Below are 21654 nucleotides of genomic sequence, written 5' to 3'. Positions count from 1 at the left end.
AGAGAAATGATTATCCACCCAGTTGTATCTGCCAGCTCCTTTTGTCTCCCTGGATATTAAAAGCTGAAGCAGCACTCCACTCCAAACTTTGTGGGGTCACTGCCTTTGCCCAGCACTGCATTCTCCAGACACCTTAAACTACTCAATTCTTTTTATTCATTTCAAAGCAATGACTCCCTAATTTAGAATAGTGTAATACAGACATTCATTTAAAATTAGAGATGGGTGGGCTGGAAACATGACTGAGTCAGATGTTGGAAGATGGCTATTTGCAATGCAATGAGTAACAGTGTGTTCTAGAGCATTAGGGGTGGATGTATGACTGATCATTAGGGGAGTAATAGCTCAGTGAAGACCTAACGCTTGGTCTGCTTGTTGCTACCCAGAGTGCCTAAACCACAGTCCACTTCTCACAGGTAACTGGACCCAATTGACACAAGTTAAACACTCAAAACCATGCTGACACAGTAGCATGTCAACAGTATGCTGGACTGGCATGAAGGCGGTTCAGGATCAACAGGCTCTGCATTAGTCCTTAGGTTTTATTCCAGAAAGGCCATGGCTTGGTTTCCAGCTCCATTTTTGATTCAGGTCAATTTTACTCACTCTTTCTGTTAGATGTATGCATTCAACTTGAAATCACAAACATTAGGAACTTCCAACCATGGGGAGAGCTTTTTCCCACACAACTCTGTTGATATTCTAGCTGGGCTCCAGTCCTTGGCCCAACCTGGCCAAGTTGTGTTGAACTGTGTGGCGATTTTGGAAGGTGAGCAAAGATCGAATAGAAAGTGCAGGGAGGCCCCAAACTCTTCTTTGCTGAGGCAGTGAAAGTGCGACTCGAGGCAGAACTGTCTCTGGGGTGCCCAAGCTGTGTTTTTTTTTCTTGAACGATTATTTTAGGCAATATGAAGTGCAGTTCTACCCAGAGAACTGCCTGAGTACAAATGGCCCTGGCTCAGCCAGGAGACTTGCTCCCTGTGTACACTCAGAATCAGCTCCACTTCTGTTTTTACTTAAAGTTCCCCACTTAAGGGAAAGTGAGCTGGTTTCTTGGTGTAAACCAGTGGCTCTCACTCTTTCCCCACTACTGTACCCCTTTTAAGAATCTGACTTGTCTTGGGTACCCCCAAGTTTCACCTCATTTAAAAATGTACAAAATCAGACATAAAACTACAAAAGTGTCACAGCATGCTATTACTGAAAAATTGCTGACTTTCTCCTTTTTACCATATCATTATAAAATAAAACAATTGGAATATAAATATTGTACTTACAGTTCAGTGTATAGTATACAGAGCAGTATAAACAAATTTTAGTTTGTACAGACTTCGCTAGTGCTTTTTATGTAGCCTGTTGTAAAACTAGGCAAATATCTAGGTGAGTTGAGGTATCCCCTGGAAGATCTCTGAGCACCCCCAAAGGTAGGTGTACTCCTGGTTGAGGATCATTGTTGTAAACAATCATTCCAATTAAATTCCAATCAGTTACAACGAGGCAACCCAAAGGTGATAGAGCTAACTATGGCTTACAGCACCTTTATGCATCATGGTGATAGGTGGGAGAGGGGAAAATAACTTACCTTAGCTAGAGTGACTTTCCATGGCTGCAGTTAGAAAAAGCTTATTTTTATCTGTAAATTGAGCACATTTGACAATATACATGGAGCCCCATTAATGGCCTTTGGATAACGTTGCTTTTCAGAGTAAAACCAGATTTTAAGTTCAAGTGCAACATATGCATCAAACATACAGCTGGTGGGTCAGACTCAACCCACCTGGTGTGTTCATTTGGCCTCCATAACGCATTCAGACTGGGCAGAATCTCAGCTTTTATTTAAACTGAAAATAAAAAAATTCCTGATGCTTATGAAGGAAACCTTTCCAATGCAAACCAAGGGTAAAGTGATGTCACAATGCCTGCCTGATTCTGCAGTCAGCCTGAAAGAACGTTTCTTGGACACGTGAACTTCTCTGCCCCCTATTAATCTCATTGGAGTGTTGTCTAAAATGATGACAGTCTCATGTCAACATTAACAATTGTGTTACTGATAACATTGGTGATGGGAAAAAATTCCAGGTGGGGGAGAGGTTGGAATTGGGAGTAGAAGGAGGGAAGGAAATGCAGAGAGAAGAATAGAGACAGACAGAAAGGAGGTTGGGGAAGGAAGAGAAATAAAAGGGCAGAAATAGCAGTGGGCCCACCCAGGAGTATGCTTTCCCACTGAGTGATAGTGAATGTGGCAATGGAATACTTAAAAAATAACTATCTAAAAATTTAGTTACTTTATAGAGACCCAATTCCCTCTTTGAGCTCCACGCAAACCTCTTACTGACATCAGTAGGTGTTCTGCTGTGGATGGAGGTGGGTATGGAGTTCCAGATTTATGCTTCCGTTTATGGGCTATGACTAAATGTGGAATTCAACCCACTCCACACAATCAATTTGACACCCACGAAGGGAAAACCATGCATAATCATCCCTTTTCCTGCCAAGTAAAATTACCTGACGAATAACGCTCCCTGTTAGGAGACCCTCAGCAAGTGGCATCTGTGACACAGGGGGTTAATGCACTAGACTTACAGTGCAATTCCTGTAAATTGCTGGTCATTTTCTACTTCTGGTTTTGTTTTGTAGCAGTTGTGTGAAAGTGGGCCAGCCAGAGTGCCAGCTAGGCACTTCCTAAAGCCAGGGACTCTCCGCAAGTCTTTGTTCTAATGAGGGGAAGTCCTGTTAGATTAAAAGAACCAAGAGAACTTCACAGGTGGCGCTCTTCATGAGAATGGTTCTGGGCAAGTTGGTTTCCTTTGAACCAATTTTGTTCCTTTTTTAAAGAGGAAATTTGAAAAAAATCGAGTACTAAAAATAGTCTGGAGAAGATGTTTGTTTCCTCCTGCACCCCTGCAATTAAACCCAGCCCACCAATAGTGTGAGCCAACACTGACCTGCAGGGTGAATATAGACTCATTGCAACAAGTGAAAGGAGACTGGAGACCTTCTCCTGAGGTAAGTAAGAGATTCTTTCCTGTTATTGCTTATCATTCTGATGCTTCTTGAACTGAATGGCAGGGAGAAGAGCTGAGTTCATCCTCTTCTGGTTACAGCTAAAGCAGCCTTGCCAGGGCTGATTTTTATCCCTAGCTAAATAATTTGTCTTTGGAATGACTAGGGGCCACCAAATGGGAGGTATTTACAAGTGATTTCCCCAAGGCAGTGATGCCCAACGAGAGCTTTAATCTTCTGCCAATTACTCAGGTCAGACAGGAAGTACAGAGTTAAGACATTCCACATTAGTTGCAATGGGGCAGTAGACAGGTGCTGTAATTTCTTTTTTAAAAGACTTCAAAAGTATTCTCCATCAAGAGCCTGGTCTTGCAAGCTCTCCATGCACAGAATGCTCACTGTCTGCACTGGGAATCCTGTGGCTGAACAATTTGCAGGCTCAGAACCACACTAGATGGTGGTAAAACATTATTAACCAGCTGTGCGCTGCATATTTCCTTAAAGCCCTATGCATTTGGATGATGCTTAAGGACATACTTGTGACTATCCATTTAGGACATAGGGCAGGGATATTAGAGAGACAAGGAGGGTGAGGTAATTTCTTTTATTGGCCCAGCTTCTGTTGGTGAGAGACAAGCTTTTGGGCTTACTTTGAGCTCCTCTTCAGGTCACTGAAGAACACCAATGCATAGGGAAGGGAGGACACCCAGTCCACCTGATATATTTGTGGCCCTCCTCAGAGCCTGCAGAATCTAATTTTTTCATTTCATTCCTGGTTGGGAAGATCTGAGGATAACTGATGCAGTTGGGGAGGGATAGCTCAGTGGTTTGAGCATTGGCCTGCTAAACCCAAGGTTGTGAGTTCAATCCTTGAGGGGGCCAGTTAGGGATCTGGGGCAACAATTGGGGATTGGTCCTGCTTTGAGCAGGGGGTTGGACTAGATGACCTCCTGAGGTCCCTTCCAACCCTGATATTCTGTGAATGTCTGCTTCAGGCAGCCTAAACAGTAGCTCTCAGAAGTGTTGACTCCCCTGTTCAACATTAGTCTTATTGGTTTGTTGACTCTGAAGCTGGATTGAGGGGAGTAGGGGTCCTCCATTTATAACCCAGCCCATGGAGCATCATTAAGCCTGGAATTTGGCCCACTGTACAGAATGAGTGCAATGTCCTGGACTCCCATCCACCCCACTAATATTATTCACCATTTCAGTTATACTATCATTGATTATTTATGAGCCCCACTCCTGTGGGCGCCCATGGTACAAGCAAGATCACCCATGGCAAATGAAGCACAGGAAGGCTCCAGTATTAAAAAGGCCTGTTTAAATATATATTAAAAGCAGTTCTCGCACAGGTGCAGATACACTGGTTCATCTTCAAGGCCTTTTACAGACATTAACCCACACAACATCCCCATGAGGTGCGTAAGCAGGTATTAGCTTCATTTTATGGGGGAAGGGGGGAAACTGAGGCAGAAAAGTGATGTGACTTGCCCAAGGACATTGAGGGAGTGCCAGGATTATACTGCAGGAGTTCCTGTCTTTAAATCCTATGCTGTCAGACCACTAGGCAGTGCCTATGAGCTCTGTCAGTTAGACCAGATTATGGGATAATCCTTGCCAATTAGAAATTATTATATACAAACCAATAATCTCCATACATAGAGTACGCCTTGAATGGATAAACATCTAGTGCTATGAAGCTGTAAACATTAAAATGGCCAAGCAGTTTTCCCACAGGCCAATATTTATCTTAAGATGAATTTTCACTAGCCCAAATTCTAAACCCTTGCACTGCTTGGAACTGAGCAGGGAGGAGGCAGTGAGGGAGAAGCCCTGGGAGAGGGAAGGCCAATGTCACATGATTCCAAGGTCCCTGCCACATAAATAATGTGCTGCAACAGACCTGAGGCTTTGTCCAAAGCATGGGCTGAGCAGCACAGATGTCAGGATAAAAATCCCCTTTCCAGACTGCTCTGGGAAAGCCTGCTACAACCTGCTGGTTTTCTAGACAAGGTTGTTGCTAGCACAGCTTCAGCTCAAACACTGAGAGCACCTATGGGACAAGTCCAGCCAATCTGCTCTCATTTCCAATGATGAAATGATCCCAAGGCAGCAGCAGCTGGGTCACTGTACACATTAACCTGTGGAACTCATTGCTCACAGAGAACATAGCTAGCAATTAAAGAGAGGAAAACCCTGCACAGTATTTTATGTGCCTAACCATCCACCAAGGAACGGCGAGCTCTCTCCCCTGTGAACTCAATCCCCCCCTTTACTGTGACGTGGCTGAACCTTAGCACTGTTAGGAGGCCTCAGTTTTCTGCTCAATAAACATAACTCATGCTCCATTATCCCGTGTGCAGTCAGGGAGCGCCTTTCAGCTGGGCATCTCAATGCCTTGGAAGGCAATAATCAATGGTGCCCCCCACCACCCCAGTACCAGTACAACCATTTTTTGAAGAGGGGTGACCAGAGCAATTATGGGGCTCCCCACGGGCATATCACAAGTCATTCTTAGAGCTGGGAGCAGACCCTAGCAGTCCTAACTCCCAGGCCTCTGCTCTGACCAACAGGCCACAGTGTAAGGGGCCAGTTGCTCAAACAAAGAGAATGCCTCTCATAACCATCAGAGAGAGTCATCACCAACCACACTGGTTCTCCACCTAAGCCCCCGACAGGCGTCAGGGGGACGTCTGACCCATCCAATGTGTCAGCTACCTGTGAGTGAGCGACCAAACCCTAGCCAGTCCTTGAGTTTTTCTTTTCATGGATCATGCACCAAATCACAGAGGGGAGCAAGAAGCGCTTGCTTCTTCCAGTGCATGGTATCATCAGGAAGCTGAAGCCCTGGATGTTTAAAATAAGCTAGAGACAGATCTCTCAATATATCGTTGCATTTTTAATTGTCCATATGCTCAATCCATTATGTTTCTCCAGATGGCAGGGATGCTTAACTACTACTTCCTCATCTGGGCTGTAATAATGAGGATCTCTGGCAGGCACCTGGCACCGAAAGGTAAAATACAAGATCTACGCACTGTAAACTAAGAAGCAAAAGAAGGGTGAATTCACAGCTATTAGCCGTTGCTTGCAATTGAGATCAGTTTAATCATAGGGATGTGATCATTCTATTATTATTTGTATTGCAGCCACACCTCAGGATCCTAATGATAGACCCAGCCCCACAGTGCTAGGTGCTGCACAAACGCAGCCCTGCCCTGCCCCCGAAGAGTTTACAACATTGTGTCCGACGCTAAATCCCAGTGCGGGTAATATTCAGTGAAGTCTTGCTAGTGACAAAGGGCTTGATCCCAGCACAGGGCAGATATGGGGTGTTGTGTCTATAATCAGATGGTGGAAAGCGATGAGCAGGCCAGACAGTGTGAGGAGACTGATCCTGGATGACATAAGCGCTGTGCAGCTGCCATGCTATCCTGCCTAACAGCAGGAGCAAAGCCAGAGTGGGAAACATGCAGGTCAGCAGCTCATTAGCATGATGGGTCATGCTTGGACCCAGGTCTCTGACCACAGCTTGCCCTGCGTGTGCATATAAGTAAAGGAGCAAGCACGCCAAGGGCTTGGAACTTGCTGCCCTGCAGTATTCTTAGTACTCAGCCTGACTTGCCTGGACACGTAGCTTCCATTTGCGCTGGAGTGCATCAACCTGCTGCATGATGGGCAAGGACTTGCAGGGTCAAAGCTACAAGAAAGGGTTCTGGGCAGTGGGAAGGCCAGGCAGATGGGGCTGGGTATTGGCAGCTGTTTCTGTTACCTGAGGTGCAAAGGGGGTCAGAGCTCCACAAATAGCTGTAAAATAGCAGTATGTGTATCAAGATCCTGAGGCCTTAATCCAGGTGTTCACAGTCACTGGGAGAAGATAAACATAGCATGTATGTGCAGAGAGCCACATTGCTCAATAAAATACCTTTGTGGCTTTCATTGGCTTCCTCCTGCCCCAGATAGCAAATGCTACTTTTCCATTATATGGACCCAGGGCCTGCACAAAAATAAACACATCAAATACATAAAATGTTCGTTTTAAGTATAGCAGAAAAACAACCGGAGTGATACTTTTTTTTGCACTCTTATCCATCAAGATAGGTAAACAGATGTTTGCTTCTAGAGTTAGAACAAAACAAACCCCATGTGGAGACTGTGCCTGCCAAGGTCCAGCCTGGAGCAAATTTTACAGCTAAATTATAAGCCCCTGAAAATAGTGTCTTAGAATTATCACTCCATGAGACACCTAACTAGAGGCTGGAGGGGAAGACAGCCTGGCTGTGATGAAGGCTAGGCAGAGACGATCTCCGGTTTAGGCTGTGTAAAAAGGCAACGTTCCCCCTGTGGGTATAGATGTATATTCGGGGGATATGCAAGATGAAGTGCAGTAAGATTATTGTGGCTTTTTTGAATGTTAACTCCTCCCTACGTAGAGCATTCTGAAGATTACCAGTAAGATGCTCCCTAGTTCCGGTGGCATAATGAAAATGGCCATTGATCTGTTTGATGATATATCACTCCATTCTCCCCTTGCACTCTCTAGGAGCTTCTTCCTCCTTACACCTGCGGTGCTTAGTGCTTTATCCAAAGTGCATGTCATGCCACTGGACTCCACAGGATGGTGCTGCATCCAATACAACATTCCACCTCAGATATAAGAGGAGGTAAGTAAAACTGGGTGAAAACTTTGTCCCAGCTATGAAACATGAGCCTTGAATTACTGCATGTTTATGGGGACTCCACGGCATCCAGCAAAGGGGATGTAACTCTCTTCTTTTGACATTATATAATTCCCTGCACAGAGTTCCCCCTCTTTCCCTTTATTCTAATGTATAGTGAGTGGTGTGGGCTGCAGTATTTATTTTAGTAGCTGCACTGTACTGTCCCCTCAGATGGCGGGTGGGAATCAAAATAATTGTCTAAGTACCTTTCCACCCACAGAGATAAATTCTCCAGCATTGGCCTTCTTGGTGTTACTGCGGGTGTCTGGATTACTCCTTTAGAATGCTGTGGTTAGAAAGAAGTCGCACCAGCTCTTGTTAAGTGTGTATCTAAATCACACACACTAATGCAATGGCCTTTGAGCTAGCTACTCTTTCAGCCTCTCCAGCAGCACAACGTGCGGCATACCTCGGCAAAAGGCGCTGGGGCGTTTGCAGCTGGACACACCAAGTGCACCTTTCCAAGCATCCGAATGGACGTCCCAGTGGTTGACAAAGCACATGCAGGTTCCATCAGCAGTGCGATGGGTTGAAAAATTAACTACCTAGAGATTTCCACATGCCTAAAGAGCAAACCCAGAAAAATCGCAGCTTTAAAAAGAAGCTGCCTTTGGGAACATGCCCAAAGTGCAGGGGACAGTGGGGTGGGAGAGCATCGTGTGTCTTCCTGCATAGAGATCTCTGGGTGGGACGGTCTCCTCACTCTTTGTTCACTTGGTTTAGGGGAGTAACAGAAGCCGAAGAATGCAAAGACTATGTCACCAGTGGCCCCAACTCCTGCTATTTCAGCCGCACCAACCTGTGCCTGTACTGGACCTATGAAATCTGGGTGGAAGCTGGGAACCAGATGTCAGAGAAGCTGATTGTTAACACTGAAGACATTGGTGTGTGGGGTGTGCGTGGCAGGGCGTGTTTGGGTGGTTGCTTCTTTGTTTAATCGTTTTTATGGTGGAGAGGAAATTAGAGCAAATATTCACATTTGTGTCCTGACCCTGAGCCCACTGGAGTTGACGGAGAGACTCTTAATGACATTAATAAGCTTGGATCAAGCTCTTAGAGCACAGGTAGGCAACCTACGGCACGCGTGCCAAAGGTGGCACGTGAGCTGATTTTCAGTGGCACTCACACTGCCCGGGTCCTGGTCGCCGGTCCGGGGGGGCTCTACATTTTAATTTAATTTTAAATTAAGCTTCTTAAACATTTTTAAAACCTTATTTACTCTACATACAACCATAGTTTAGTTATATATTAAGACTTATAGAAAGAGACCTTCTAAAAACATTAATGTATTACTGGCATACTAACCTTAAATTAGAGTGAATAAATGAAGACTTGGCACACCACTTCTGAAAGGTTGCCGACCCCGGCCTGAGAGGAAGGTGTCATGCTCCAATGGTCTTAGAATCATAGAATGTCAGGGTTGGAAGGGACCTCAGGAGTCACCTAGTCCAATCCCCTGCTCAAAGCAAAACCAATCCCCAATTTTTGCCCCAGGTCCCTAAATGGCCCCCTCAGGGATTGAACTCACAACCCTGGGTTTAGCAGGCCAATGCTCAAACCACTGAGGTGTCCCTCCCCCCTTAGTTGAGGACTGGGAGCCAGAAAAAATTGTGATATTGCTTCCCTCTGTGCCCATATGCAAACCAAACGTCCTGGGTCTGTTCCCCCATCTATCAAGTAGGAATAATACAACTTCACCTTGGTGTCGCAAGGGATAGTTATGACTGAAGCTTTCAAACGCCCTTTGTAGAGAAGTGCTGTTATTTAGGCCAGGGGCTGGCTATTCCTGACCAGGTAGGCCTTGTCTTCACTTGGACAAAAGGTGTTTTTACCATGCGTTAGCTAAGCCATCATAATTAACATGAGTTAAAATCTTGGGGCGTACAAGCCAGTTTTCAGTTTTCACGTCTTAGCAGGTCAAACCTCAGCATGCTAACGCGTGAAAACTACCAACTGCCTTGTCCGTGGTGGGGTTTTAATACATGCTAACTAACACATGGTAAAACACCACTTCTTTTTCCTGGTGTGGACCCACGCCCAGTGTGAACACAACCCCCCCACAGGCGCACTCTCTGCTTTTAACATTCACAATGTGAACAAAAACCCAGCGAAGGTCAGATCCCAGCGTTGCTGCTCCTCTAATTATAAACAAAGGAGCTTCAGCCAACAGTGTAGCTTCAATAGTCTCTGGTGCTGAACAGGAGAGGGGGCATCGAGCCACGGGGCAAAGCCTCTGGGCCTCCCTTGTCTCATGTGATTCCATCGAGGGGCAGGTGCTGTGCAGACCCCTTCCTTACAGGGCTTTTTACACTTCGAGGCATTCCACTCGCTTTATCTTGGCCTTCACCCGGTATCTGCTCTCTCCCCATCCCTCTAGACAACATGCTGCATTTAACACAGCCTCCCAATTCCTGCCCTGCTGCAGCTACGCTTTACTTTCTTATTTTCCCTTCCCCACAATGGTTCCCACAGCACAATTACTTTTTGGAGGGGAGGGGTTGGGACAAATGAGGATTACTGGCCCAGGAGTGCAATATCTCTAACTCTGTCCGGGTGCCATAAAACCTGCCCTGGTCCATTTCAATGCAGCATGGCTCTTGCAGCGTGAATGTGCTGTTTGCCACTGGCTCAGCTCTGCGCCCCTGCCTGTGAGCCGCTTCCCCTGAAATCGATGGGGAGCTACTCACACGCAGCAGCAGCTCCAGAGTCAGAGAACCAGGCCCCTCCTCCTTGTGTTTAAGGCAGAACACAGAGATAGCAGGAAGTAAACTGATCAAGGAGTGTCCTGTGGAAGGGCCAGGATGAGTCAGATTTCAATTGGATGAGACTCTAGAAAGCCAGCATGTCACACCTGTGAGCTTAGAGCCTCTGAACATTCAGAGCAGGGCGATGTCTGATAGAGGTCCCTTCTGAACAGTGTCAGGGGACCGGGATCTAACGCAGCATGCCCCAACCACCTTGTAGATGGCTCTAAGCCAGGTCACTAGCCATGTCTTTTAAGGACTGAAACATGATTCTAATACGGATTGTTCTCATCTGCACAGGCAAGACCCAGCAGTAATGAAATACAGCTGGGGCTCTGCTGTGTGCTAATCCAGTCCCCTGACACTGAGAAATGTGCTGCAGTGACAGGCCCATGACTAGAGCTGTTTCTTCCCATATTTTTTGTTTGGACAGCATGTTAACTCCCAAGCAGGGGGTGGGTGGCAGCTCCTGAATGTAATGGGCCTCCTTCAAGGGCAGTGGTGGTTAAAATGCTCCGACATTGGCTCCAGTTTCCCTCTCTCCCATCTCTTTGCTGCTAGCTTCTCCTCACTATAAACTGCCTTTTTTTCCCCTTTTTGTTCAGCCTACAGCAGCATGAACTACCCATCCCCCCAGCTGCAGAGTGAAACAGCTCAGCCTTTTCCTCCGCTGGTGGCTGTTGCTTGATTCAAGGCCAGGTTTGGGGGGGGGGGGGGGAGAGCATGACACACACACAGAAACAGTGTATGATAGGAGTAGAGTTTTTCTCTCTCTCAGACAGAGCAAATGTGCGATAGGAGTCTCTCTCTCTCTCTCACACACAGTCTGTGAGAGTCGTCACACACACAAAGTGAGTGTGTGATAGGAGTCAAATCTCTCTCTCTCACACACACACACACAAACATACACAAAACAAGTGTGTGATAGGAGCCTCTCTCTCACATACACAGTCTGTGAGAGTCGTCACACACACAAAGTGAGTGTGTGATAGGAGTCAAATCTCTCTCTCTCTCACACACACACACAAACATACACAGAGCAAGTGTGTGATAGGAGCCTCTCTCTCACATACACAGTCTGTGAGAGTCGTCACACACACAAAGTGAGTGTGCAATAGGAGTCAAATCTCTCTCTCTGTCTCTCTCTCTCACACACACACACACACACACAAACATACACAGAGCAAGTGTGCGACAGGAGCGGAGTCTTTCTTTTTGCCACAAGCAGGGACTGGACAACAGGATGGATTCCTCAAAAATTGCCCTGTTATGTTCCTTCCCACTGAAGCATCTGGCACCAGCCACTGCCTGGACTAGCTGGACCATTGTTGGTCCAGTTCTTATATGGATGTATGGCCATTCTTACATTTCCATCCAGGGACTGCCCTGGTTACTTCTGCACTGAGACCGGTTTGTCTTCCCCAAGGGAGGGGTTCTTTCTTCGGACACACAAATCTCTCCCCTCTGATCCCTCAGCAAACAGCCTCTTCCCTTCCACGCTCCGGGAGGCAGCTCCAGAAACCAGCAACTGTAGAACACACTACAGACTGAGGAGCAGGAAAATCATCTCCAGATTGAGAAGCACATAGAGCAGATTACTCTGTCATAATACTTCTCTGCCCTATTGTACCTAGAAGAATGACATTAAAGACTTTCTTCCCAGTGAGACTTACTCTTAGTAACATGGAGGGCTCTTGTCTATCGGCCAATGAGATTTCTCAGGATTTCCCCCACCCCACTTCCTCGAAGACTTTGGCCTGATTGAGAAAAGCGGCCTGATTCAGGAAAGCAGCACTTAAACATGGGCATTCCTGAATCGAGGGCTTTGCTTGGGGGAAGTGAAGTTATAGGCCCTTGTGCAGTTATGTAACTAAGAGCACTGGGGCCAGATTCTGGGAAGAGCTTGCTGAAGTCAATGTGGTTTGTGGTGCTCATCACCACCACTTGGGTTTTTTCGGTGGTTGGGCTTGGGAGGAGGGGAGTTCCTTTGGATCCCCATAAAACCTTAGGGCCAGTCTTGCGCTGGCAGGACTCCTACGTTGAGCAGTGATGCTGGCAGATATTTTAGGAACATCTGTTTCACAAGTGCTGCCCACTAAGACAGGATAGCACAGGGCAATTTTACTGCTAGTGGCCATGGGCTCCTGGTGAGAAGCTGTTATATTGGTTACTGTCAGCCAAAAGAAACTTTGGTTTGCTTTTAAATAACAAGACTCACAATGCTGGCTTTAGCCAAAATTCAAATGGGAGCTGCACTCCCTGTCCAGACTGCTGAGATTAATTACTCTTTGCTATGGGGAAGATACTAATAAATTTGTTTTAGTGATTTTCTCCTCTTGGGACGGCGGGCGGGGAGAGGGGGAATCTTCAAAAACAACTAAGTGACTTAGGTGCCAAGGCCCAGATCCTCAAAGGTATTTTGGCACCTAACGCTCATTGATTTCAGTCGTGCCTAAATACCTTGGAGGATCTGGGGCCTAGTCCCATTTTCAAAATGATGTAGGCACCTAAGTCTCATTGAAAACCTATGGGCCTTAGGCTCCGGAGTGTATAAGTCACTTGGAAATGGGACCTAGCCATCTCAATCACTCAGGAGCTTTCAAAAATTTTACCCTAGAGCATGAACAAACCACCGATCACACATATACACATGGGCATGTAGCCAACCCTCCGCCCATGTCCCCACAATGTGAATTTAGCCCCTCCTTTCACCTTCTTCTCCCCTTTTTTTTTTTAATAGCTAAAACTGAACCACCAGAGGGCCTGAAGGCCACTGGATTTGGTACCCACTTATCTGTAGAATGGGGGTACCCACCTGGTGTGGCAGCCTCCTATTTCCCACTGGCGTTTGAGCTTCAGTACCAAGAACAGGGGAGTGGCGAATGGGAGGTGAGTTACTTTTGCTTTCCTGGCCTTCCATGAGCTGCGTCTGTATATAACAGGCGTGGGGCTTTCCTTACCAAAGCCCTGGGGAACCATGCCTGGTTTGCAAGGAACCTTGTGCCACAGAAGTCTGCACACTGCCTGGGAAACGTGAACGTGGGCTAGGAACTTTCAGAAGATGGGGTGTTCAACAGCAGCAGAGAAACTGTGTCACAAGTAAAACACAACAGTAAGCAATTGTGTCATCCCTGGTGTAGCTTCATGGACTTCACTGGGCTTACATCAGAGATGGCTCTGACCCTGTGGTCAGTATCCTAGAGTATTGACTTGTGAGCTCAGCATTTGACCATATGTAACACCGACAGACCCTGGTCGTTGGTGGGTGGGATCGAATCTGGGACCTCTGGAGCTAAATGCATGAGCCTTTACTGCATGAGCTAAAAGCCACGTGGCTCTTAGCTACGGCTCTAGAAGACAGGTTTCAGAGTAACAGCCGCGTTAGTCTGTCTTCGCAAAAAGAAAAGGAGTACTTGTGGCACCTTAGAGACTAACCAATTTACTTATTCATCTCTAAGTGGTCTCCGTGCCACTAGAGGGAACAGAACACCACAACCAGGAGGTGTCTGGGTTACACGTACACTCTGGAAGAGCACTGAAAGTGACTGAAAAGAAATGCCCCTTTTAAGAAACAGTAAAGCCATTGGCCAGGAGTGTGGACTAACAAGCCGAACCCTCTCTTATGTCTATGATTCTCTCAGAAGAAAAGACTACCCCAACGCAGGATCCAAACTTCATGGCCAGATTCTGTCCCGTTCCCACCCCTTTCTTCCCCTCTCCTACCCCTTTCGGCCCCCCTGGCAGCATCAAGGGCCAGTAAGCTGCCCTATCTGGGCAGCTAAAGATTCTTCCAGCATAGGGGAGTCCTTGGCTGGCACAGAGCCAGCATAACCAGCTCTAGGCCGTGTCTTCCTAGCCCCCCACCCTGCCCAATGTATGGAGGTGTCCCCGAGCATGCTTCCGGTATGGCTGGAGCATGCTGTGTTCTAGCACCCTCCACTGGCATAACAGCCCCTCTTGAGTTATGACAAGCCAGTGTAGTTTTGAGCAGCCCTGCTATAAACTGCGTGAGTCTTGGAGCCTGTAAGCAGGTGGAGCTCCACTGACTTATGCAGCGTTGGACAGATTCATACATGCTGACCTGGGTTTTGTCCTAACTGGTCTTCGACAGTTTTGCCTGGAAATGCATTAGCTGTGGACACAACCAATGTGACAGCCACACTATAATAAAAATGGTTTCAAGAACAGTTCTGAGACCCCACAGAGTAAGTGCAGATTTCCAAGTGCTTGCTCTATAAACTATATCGATATTTTACTTGCAGTATGTCATTTAGCCACTAGATGTCTCTGTGTGCTATACATTTCTAGATAGGTTGAGGTCCCTGGTAAACAAAGGAGACAAAGCTGAAACTCAGGCTGCATGGAAGTCTGTTTCCTTCTGTCTATAGATCGCAGTTGTTTTCTTTAATGAGTGCCTCCTCTTTAAGACAGACTGTGATTCCATATACCATGGAATATTCTAAACAATGGTTTTTGAGAATAAATAAAAATTTGTTTAAAAAGGAAACATATTTATTTAAACAGGTGAGTCCTTCCAGTGTGTGGTTTATTGGTCCAGGGTCCCAAGACCTCCTGCATTCTTCTCCTGGTGCTGACACTGATTTATTTTATGGCCTTGAGACAGTCACTTTGCTGTGCCTCAGTTTCCTTGTTGCGTGCATAACTTAATGTATGTAAAAATGCTTTAAAGATGCTGAGTGTTAAGTATTGTCATCTTTCTTTCTCTCAGTTATTTCTCCTAATTGAAGAATAAAGGGGGAAAGGAATTACTGTTGTTCTTGGGAAGTGAAATGAAAGTAATTTAAACAGCTTTTTCTCTTTCTCCATGTTAGCAAGAGCCTGATGTGGGTGAGCAGACCAGCTACTATGTTTATGATGTGAAGCCAGACACTGTGTACATCCTGGTGGTCCGCTGCAAGAACTCGGATGGGAAAGGCTTTTGGAGTGACTGGAGCACACCAGTTACAGTCAATTCTGGCCAAGCCACAGCAAAACCAGTGCAATCTCAAGCACAGTGAAATAGAAGATTCACCACACAAGGCAATGGTTCATCTAGCCCAGCATGCTGCCTCTGGAAGTGACCTACACCAAGAGCTTTGTTAACAGCATCGTAATAGACAGGGCGTGTAAATATCGGGTCCCAAGAGCAGATTTTTTTTGTGATTCATTTTGTGAAAACTACTGCTTATTAAGTAAAAGAAACCATAAAACCTAAGGTGCAGTCTGTATTATTGTTAGCTAGTAGGAAGGTGCTAACGCTCTGACTGTGCTTGGTCTGTAAATGCTGAGCTATTTGTGCGAGCTCGAGTTCCCAGCCCCAGTCCTAGCTGGGACTGCTTTACAAGCCAGAAGGCCTTACTGACAACCATAGAGTTGCAACTGGAGCTGGGAAAGGTATTCTTCACTTCCTGCAGCAACTCCCAGATTCCCTGTGATAAAATGATCTGGGTCCAGGGACGAAACAGTTAAGGCTGGTACGTGAGGCAGCAGCATTAAGTTTGAAAGTTAAAAACAACCCAAATTACACTGAAGGTTGTGTGGTTGTGCTTTCAGAGCCATTGTTTCAGGCTGCCTTCAGGCTTAGGGATAATTCTCAGCAGATACACATGGCTCACAGTTGGAAGATTATTATTATTATTACTTCTTCTTCTCCAACCATGAAAGCTAGAAACTTACCACTTTTAAAAAAGAAAGCTGAGATTCTGCAGAATCTAAATATACCGTGTAGGCCATATGAATATACCAAGTGGGCTCAGTGTTTGACACCTCTGCTTAAGAGAGAGCTAGGGTATCGTTTGTTTTTGTGACCGGGTTAGCTTGGAAACCTGGAATGTATAAAGCATTCCTGGAGGAAGAGAGAATGTGTGTCTCATAGCTCTCAACTCTTCAAGACCTGACTGTGTGACACGGGCCTTTAAAATGTGAGGCAAACCCATCAAATAGTAGGTGTAAGAACATAAAAGCCTAGTAAATTGCTACATTTATATCGCACTACAAACTAGAGATACATCCAATGCCATGCAGAGTCAGCCTCCTTTGGAGCAGAGTGTGGTAGATGATGTGCACACAGCGATGGACAGTTTATTTTGGCTAAGCTAAACCTTTACGGTCATGAAAAAGTGCCATGAGATCTATGCAGAGAATCTGTGGCTTCAGTTTTCAGTGTTATCCAGAAGCCCCAAACACAGTACATAAGAACAGTCATATTGGGTCATACCAAAGGTCCAGCTAGCCCAGTATCCTGTCTCCTGACAGTGGCCAGTCCCAGATGCCTCCAAGGGAATGAACAGATAATCAAGTGATTCATCCCCCCACAGCAAGTGACATGGTACTCAATTAATATCACTTAAAAGGAGGAAGGCCTAAGCTGACCACACTCAGCTTTCTACATAGATACTGATACAGCATAGACACCTTAATAACCAAGTGTCTTATGAGAGGCAGGGAAGTATTATGAACTGAGTTATGGAGAGATTAAAGTCACATATTTTTAGCTGACCCAGGAATGGAACCAAGGTTTTCAGAGTCACGGCCCAGTGCCTTAACCACAACATCATCCTTCCTGGGTTTCTAAGGAAAAGCTATATACTCCAACCCCACTATTCAACCCACCCTTCAGTTCATTAATGCATAAAGGTTTTAGCCACCCCTGTTTCATGATTTTCTATTTCTGATGTCAATACATTGCCATAGCAAGTCATGAGCGAACTCCAGGCACACGAGGGGCACAGGATCTAAAACAACAGACCTGTGCTGCATGGTGTAAGGTGCAGAGAGTGGATTAATACACAGAACCAATTCTCTGGGCCTGACAAAGTGCACGTTTGGCCGCACAGAAGGGAACAATTGGCCCAACTGACAAGTTTCACTTCAGTGATGAAGAAGTCAGCAAGTGACTGCTTTACCTACCAAGTAGTTCCAGATTGCTAATTGTTTGCACACCCTCATATTGTCAACACACAATGCATTCCAGTTACCCCTCTTAGCCCAGAAAACCAAAAAAGTCACCATTATGGTGTCTCTAGAATACCTGAAAAAATGAAACGCATTTGCTGTTATTAATGAAAAATAAGAGCGTCACATCTCAAACAATGAATTGAAAGTTGTTGGCCAGCTACGATTAATTCAAAAATCCTTTATATCAGCAACATATTGGAGACGTTACAGTTAATGAACAGCATAAATCTGGAGATCTATTTTTCAAAAACCAGCCCTCCCAGCCTTAAGTAATATCCTTTAATTCGCCATTTTATATTACAGTGGAAATAAGGATACAAAGGCCTTCTGTACCATTATTAACTCATCTCTGAAATATTCAGATCCTCTTAGCGCTGTAACCTCTTTCAGAAAGTGAATTTTTCAGAAAGTTATAAGGTAGGTGAAAACAGGGTCATCACTGAAACAGGTTTGTAACCTTAACTGTAACATTGACTACTGTGTAACTATGACAACATCATAGTGTGGTCACGTGCCAGGGAAAGACAATTCTTGGGGAGAACAAGAAATACCAAGAAGAGCTGCAGCATAAAATTTTAAAAAGAAGACTCTTTCTGTATGGGTTGGAGTTAGGGCTAGGTTTTGGATAGTTCAGTTTAGCCTGAGGTATTCAAGTGTTCACAACCCACAAATGTGACCAAACTTTTGGAAATATTCAGCTCCCATTTAGGCGCGCAGGCCACGGGTGGGTCATTAATGTGCTAGGATCATTTGAAAATTTAGCCCATACTGTATGACTAATTAATTATTTTAATGAGGTGCAGCATTTCCCATTGTTATCTCCACCACTAGTGTTTTTGAAACCATGAAGATATGTACATGCAGTTCTGAGTTAATATTTGTATCGGACCAACTTCTGCTGGTGGAAGAGACAAGCTTTAGACCTTCACAGAGGAGATCTTCTACAGATCTGGAGAGAGTAACCAGAGCATAACAGCTAAATACAAGGTGAAACACACTGCTAAGCATAAGGGGTTAAACATGTTATAAGAAATCACTTAAAATGAAGAGGGTAGTTAACACCTCTGCAGTCATAGGACAAAAGAGGGTTAGCAGAACTGCAAACAACACATATTATACAGTCAGAAATAGCAGTACCTGCAGTCTGTACACAGAAGCAGATCCAGTTACATCTTTTCTGTTTGGTGTTCCTGGAAGAGCTCCAAGATGGCCACTGGTGAGTCATATGAGCCTCCAGGTTCTGAATTCTCTTGTTAAAGATACAGCGTAATCATTCATTTACCCGAGGCGTCATGGACCAACGTCATCCCTTGAGTAACTCTATTGACATCAACAGTTACCTCAGGGATGACTTAGGCTACGTATACACTGCAGCTAACGTCCGTATAGGTTATGTTGTTCAGGGATGTGAATGAGCCACCCCCCGAGCGACGTAAGTTATACCAACCTAAGTGCCGGTGTGGATAGCTTCTCTCCCTGGCATAGCTATCGCCACTCGTGGGGGCTGGAGTAATTAAGTCCACGCACTAGCAGCGCTGATGCAGCTGCACCGCTGTAAGCTCGTTAGTATAGCCATAGCCTATGTCTCCACTGGCTCAGGGACTGCTGGCTGGACGGTAACACAAGGAAACTGCAGAGTTGTAAAACTAAACTGGCTCTTTAGTAAGAGAATTATTTTCAGAGATGCGGCAATTGCTGCTAGCATTCGAGCCATGTGCACACAGACTGACTTCCTGGGGCCTCTTCCAAACTCCTCCCTCCAAGTTCCATGCAGGGTGCGGCAGTCACCACTTTTGTCCTCCCTCTCACACCTCAGTGAAAGCACTAATCCATGACTCCAGGCCACATTGTTCAGAATTAGCCACTGACTCTGGGGACCTTCATTTTCAGGTGTCCTACATGAGAAAGTATGAGCCTCAAGTGAACAGCACCAACGGCTCCAGCAGAAGCCAGGCCCAGAGAGTGCAAATGGGGCAGAAAAATTCTGAGCCACCTTGTCCACCATGCTCCTCCTGTCATCATATACCTGCAGGATATTTTTATGGCTGTATAAGCAACATCCTTACACTCACATAGTTAGAATGCATTCCCTTGCTTGGAACAATAGCACAATGTGTATTACCCTCCCAGGTCTTTCCCCATTGTCCTTGAGTAGGTTTGTATGCAGACACGTGACAGATAGACCGCACCTGAGCTAATGGAAAAGCCTTTATCTTCTATGTAGAGTAATGAGCTCGTTTGCGCTAAGCAAAATGAGATGATAGGAAGTGGCATTCAGATCAGAAGAAGAAAACCATCAATAAATAAATAATAACAGTAACAACAATAATACCATGTGTGTCCATAATGCCTTTCACTGGATAATCTTAAAGTGCTTGGCAAACATTAATGAATTGAACCTCTCAGAATCCCTGTGAGGTAAACAAGTATCATTATCCCCATTTTACAGATGGGGAAACTGAGATGCAGAGAAGTGAAGTGACCTGCTCAAGTTTACAGACAAAGTCCTCCTATGCCTTAACCACTAGACCACGCTTCCTCTCTGAAAGCAAGTTTGATGAGACTCAGGCACATTTGTCTTAGTAACCGCGCAGTATCAAATGCCACATTCCAAGAATGTCAGCCACAGTCTGGCATATCAGACGACAGAGACAGAGAATTAATGTTATGGCATGGTGGGGTAGTTGCCACCACACTAACTGTGCACTTCCCTCCCCCCCCCCTTTATTTTACATCCTTATGGTAAAGTGGTATGTGAAAGACAAAAACAATACAGTGTTAAAAAATAAGAAACACATTTGAACTAGAAAAGATTTAAAAACACTTAAATGTTTTAATTTTATTTTTTCAGTTTTTGGGTGCAATTTTCCCAGGTTGTCAGCAATTACACCAAGGAAACTGCTTGTACAGTAGTCTAGTCAATTTCTCACATGAGTGTCTATGGAGCTTCAAGGCGACAATATTAAGCACAATTTCAGAGAAATTAAGTGCAGCTCAGTGCTGATTTTAGTGTGCTGAGTTTGCTACGGTTCTCTGAGCTTAGGAATACTCTTGAGTACTTAATGAAGCTCTGTAAACTATATAGACATTTATTAGTCCCTTTTGGCATCCCTGAATTTCAGGTTGAGTGTAAGCTGGTAATCTTTGCTACCAGTATTTTCAGGTTAATAAGGGTCTAAGGAGATTTTTTACATGATCAGCTAGGAAGACATCAACAGAGCTCTCTGTGGAATCTTCATTATTATAGTAAACTGTCTAGTTTATATGTGTACCACTGCCCTCTACTGGATGGACTCAGAACTGCTCTACTATGTGTCATAGGCCCCATGCTGATAGCAAATAAAGAAGATTCTCCTTTAGCTCCTGTAAGTTGGATCTGTGCTTTGAGAATAATGATCAAAATTTTTATACTTGCTTCTTGTCAGAAGTTCTGAGTAGCCATGGTGTATAGCACAGTGACAACCGGAAGTTCTAGGTGACCACATCATGATTAATAAATTTAGCAGCTTATATCACTATATTTTCAAAGCACTGTATGAACATGTCAATGCTAATGAAGCGTCACATCACCATTGTAAGGGTAGTATGCAAGTAAACCACTATCTTCAATTTACAGATGTAGCGGCTAAGCGACTTGTCCAAGGCCAGGGACAGAGGCAGGATTTGAATGGAGGGGTCCTGAAATCCCAGTTTTGAATGCTGGAGACATGGGGGCTGGATTGCTCAGAGATTGGTAATGAACATAAAGTTATAAAATCATAGAAATGTAGAGCTGGAAGGTCCTCAAGAGGTCATCTAGCTAGTCCATCCCTCAGCTCTGAGGCAGGACCAAGTACACCTAGACCTCTCTGATAGGTGTTTGTCCAACCTGTTCTTAAAAACCTCCATAGCCTCCCTTGAAAGCCAGTTCCAAAGTTTAACTATCCTTATAGTTAGATTTTTTCCCCCCAATATCTAACCTAAATCTTTTTTACTGTAGATTAAGCCCATTACTGCTTGTCCTACCTTCAGTGGACATGGAGAACAACCAATCACCAACTTCCTTATATCAGCCCTTAACAGGACTCATCAAGTCCATAGTCATGGAAAGTTGTCAGGAGTCTGTTTCAGGAGTCTGCCTCTGTGAAATGGCTTAGTGCTCTCAATCCCGTTAGCTTGTGAAGTGCTTTTAGTATGAAAGATGCTGTCTCTGGCTTCATCCATTGAAGTCTTTCCATTGACTTCAA

Source organism: Eretmochelys imbricata, chromosome 8, assembly GCF_965152235.1.
Source record: "Eretmochelys imbricata isolate rEreImb1 chromosome 8, rEreImb1.hap1, whole genome shotgun sequence".
NCBI classification, from domain to species: Eukaryota; Metazoa; Chordata; order Testudines; family Cheloniidae; genus Eretmochelys; species Eretmochelys imbricata.
This window is presented reverse-complemented; position numbering follows the sequence as displayed.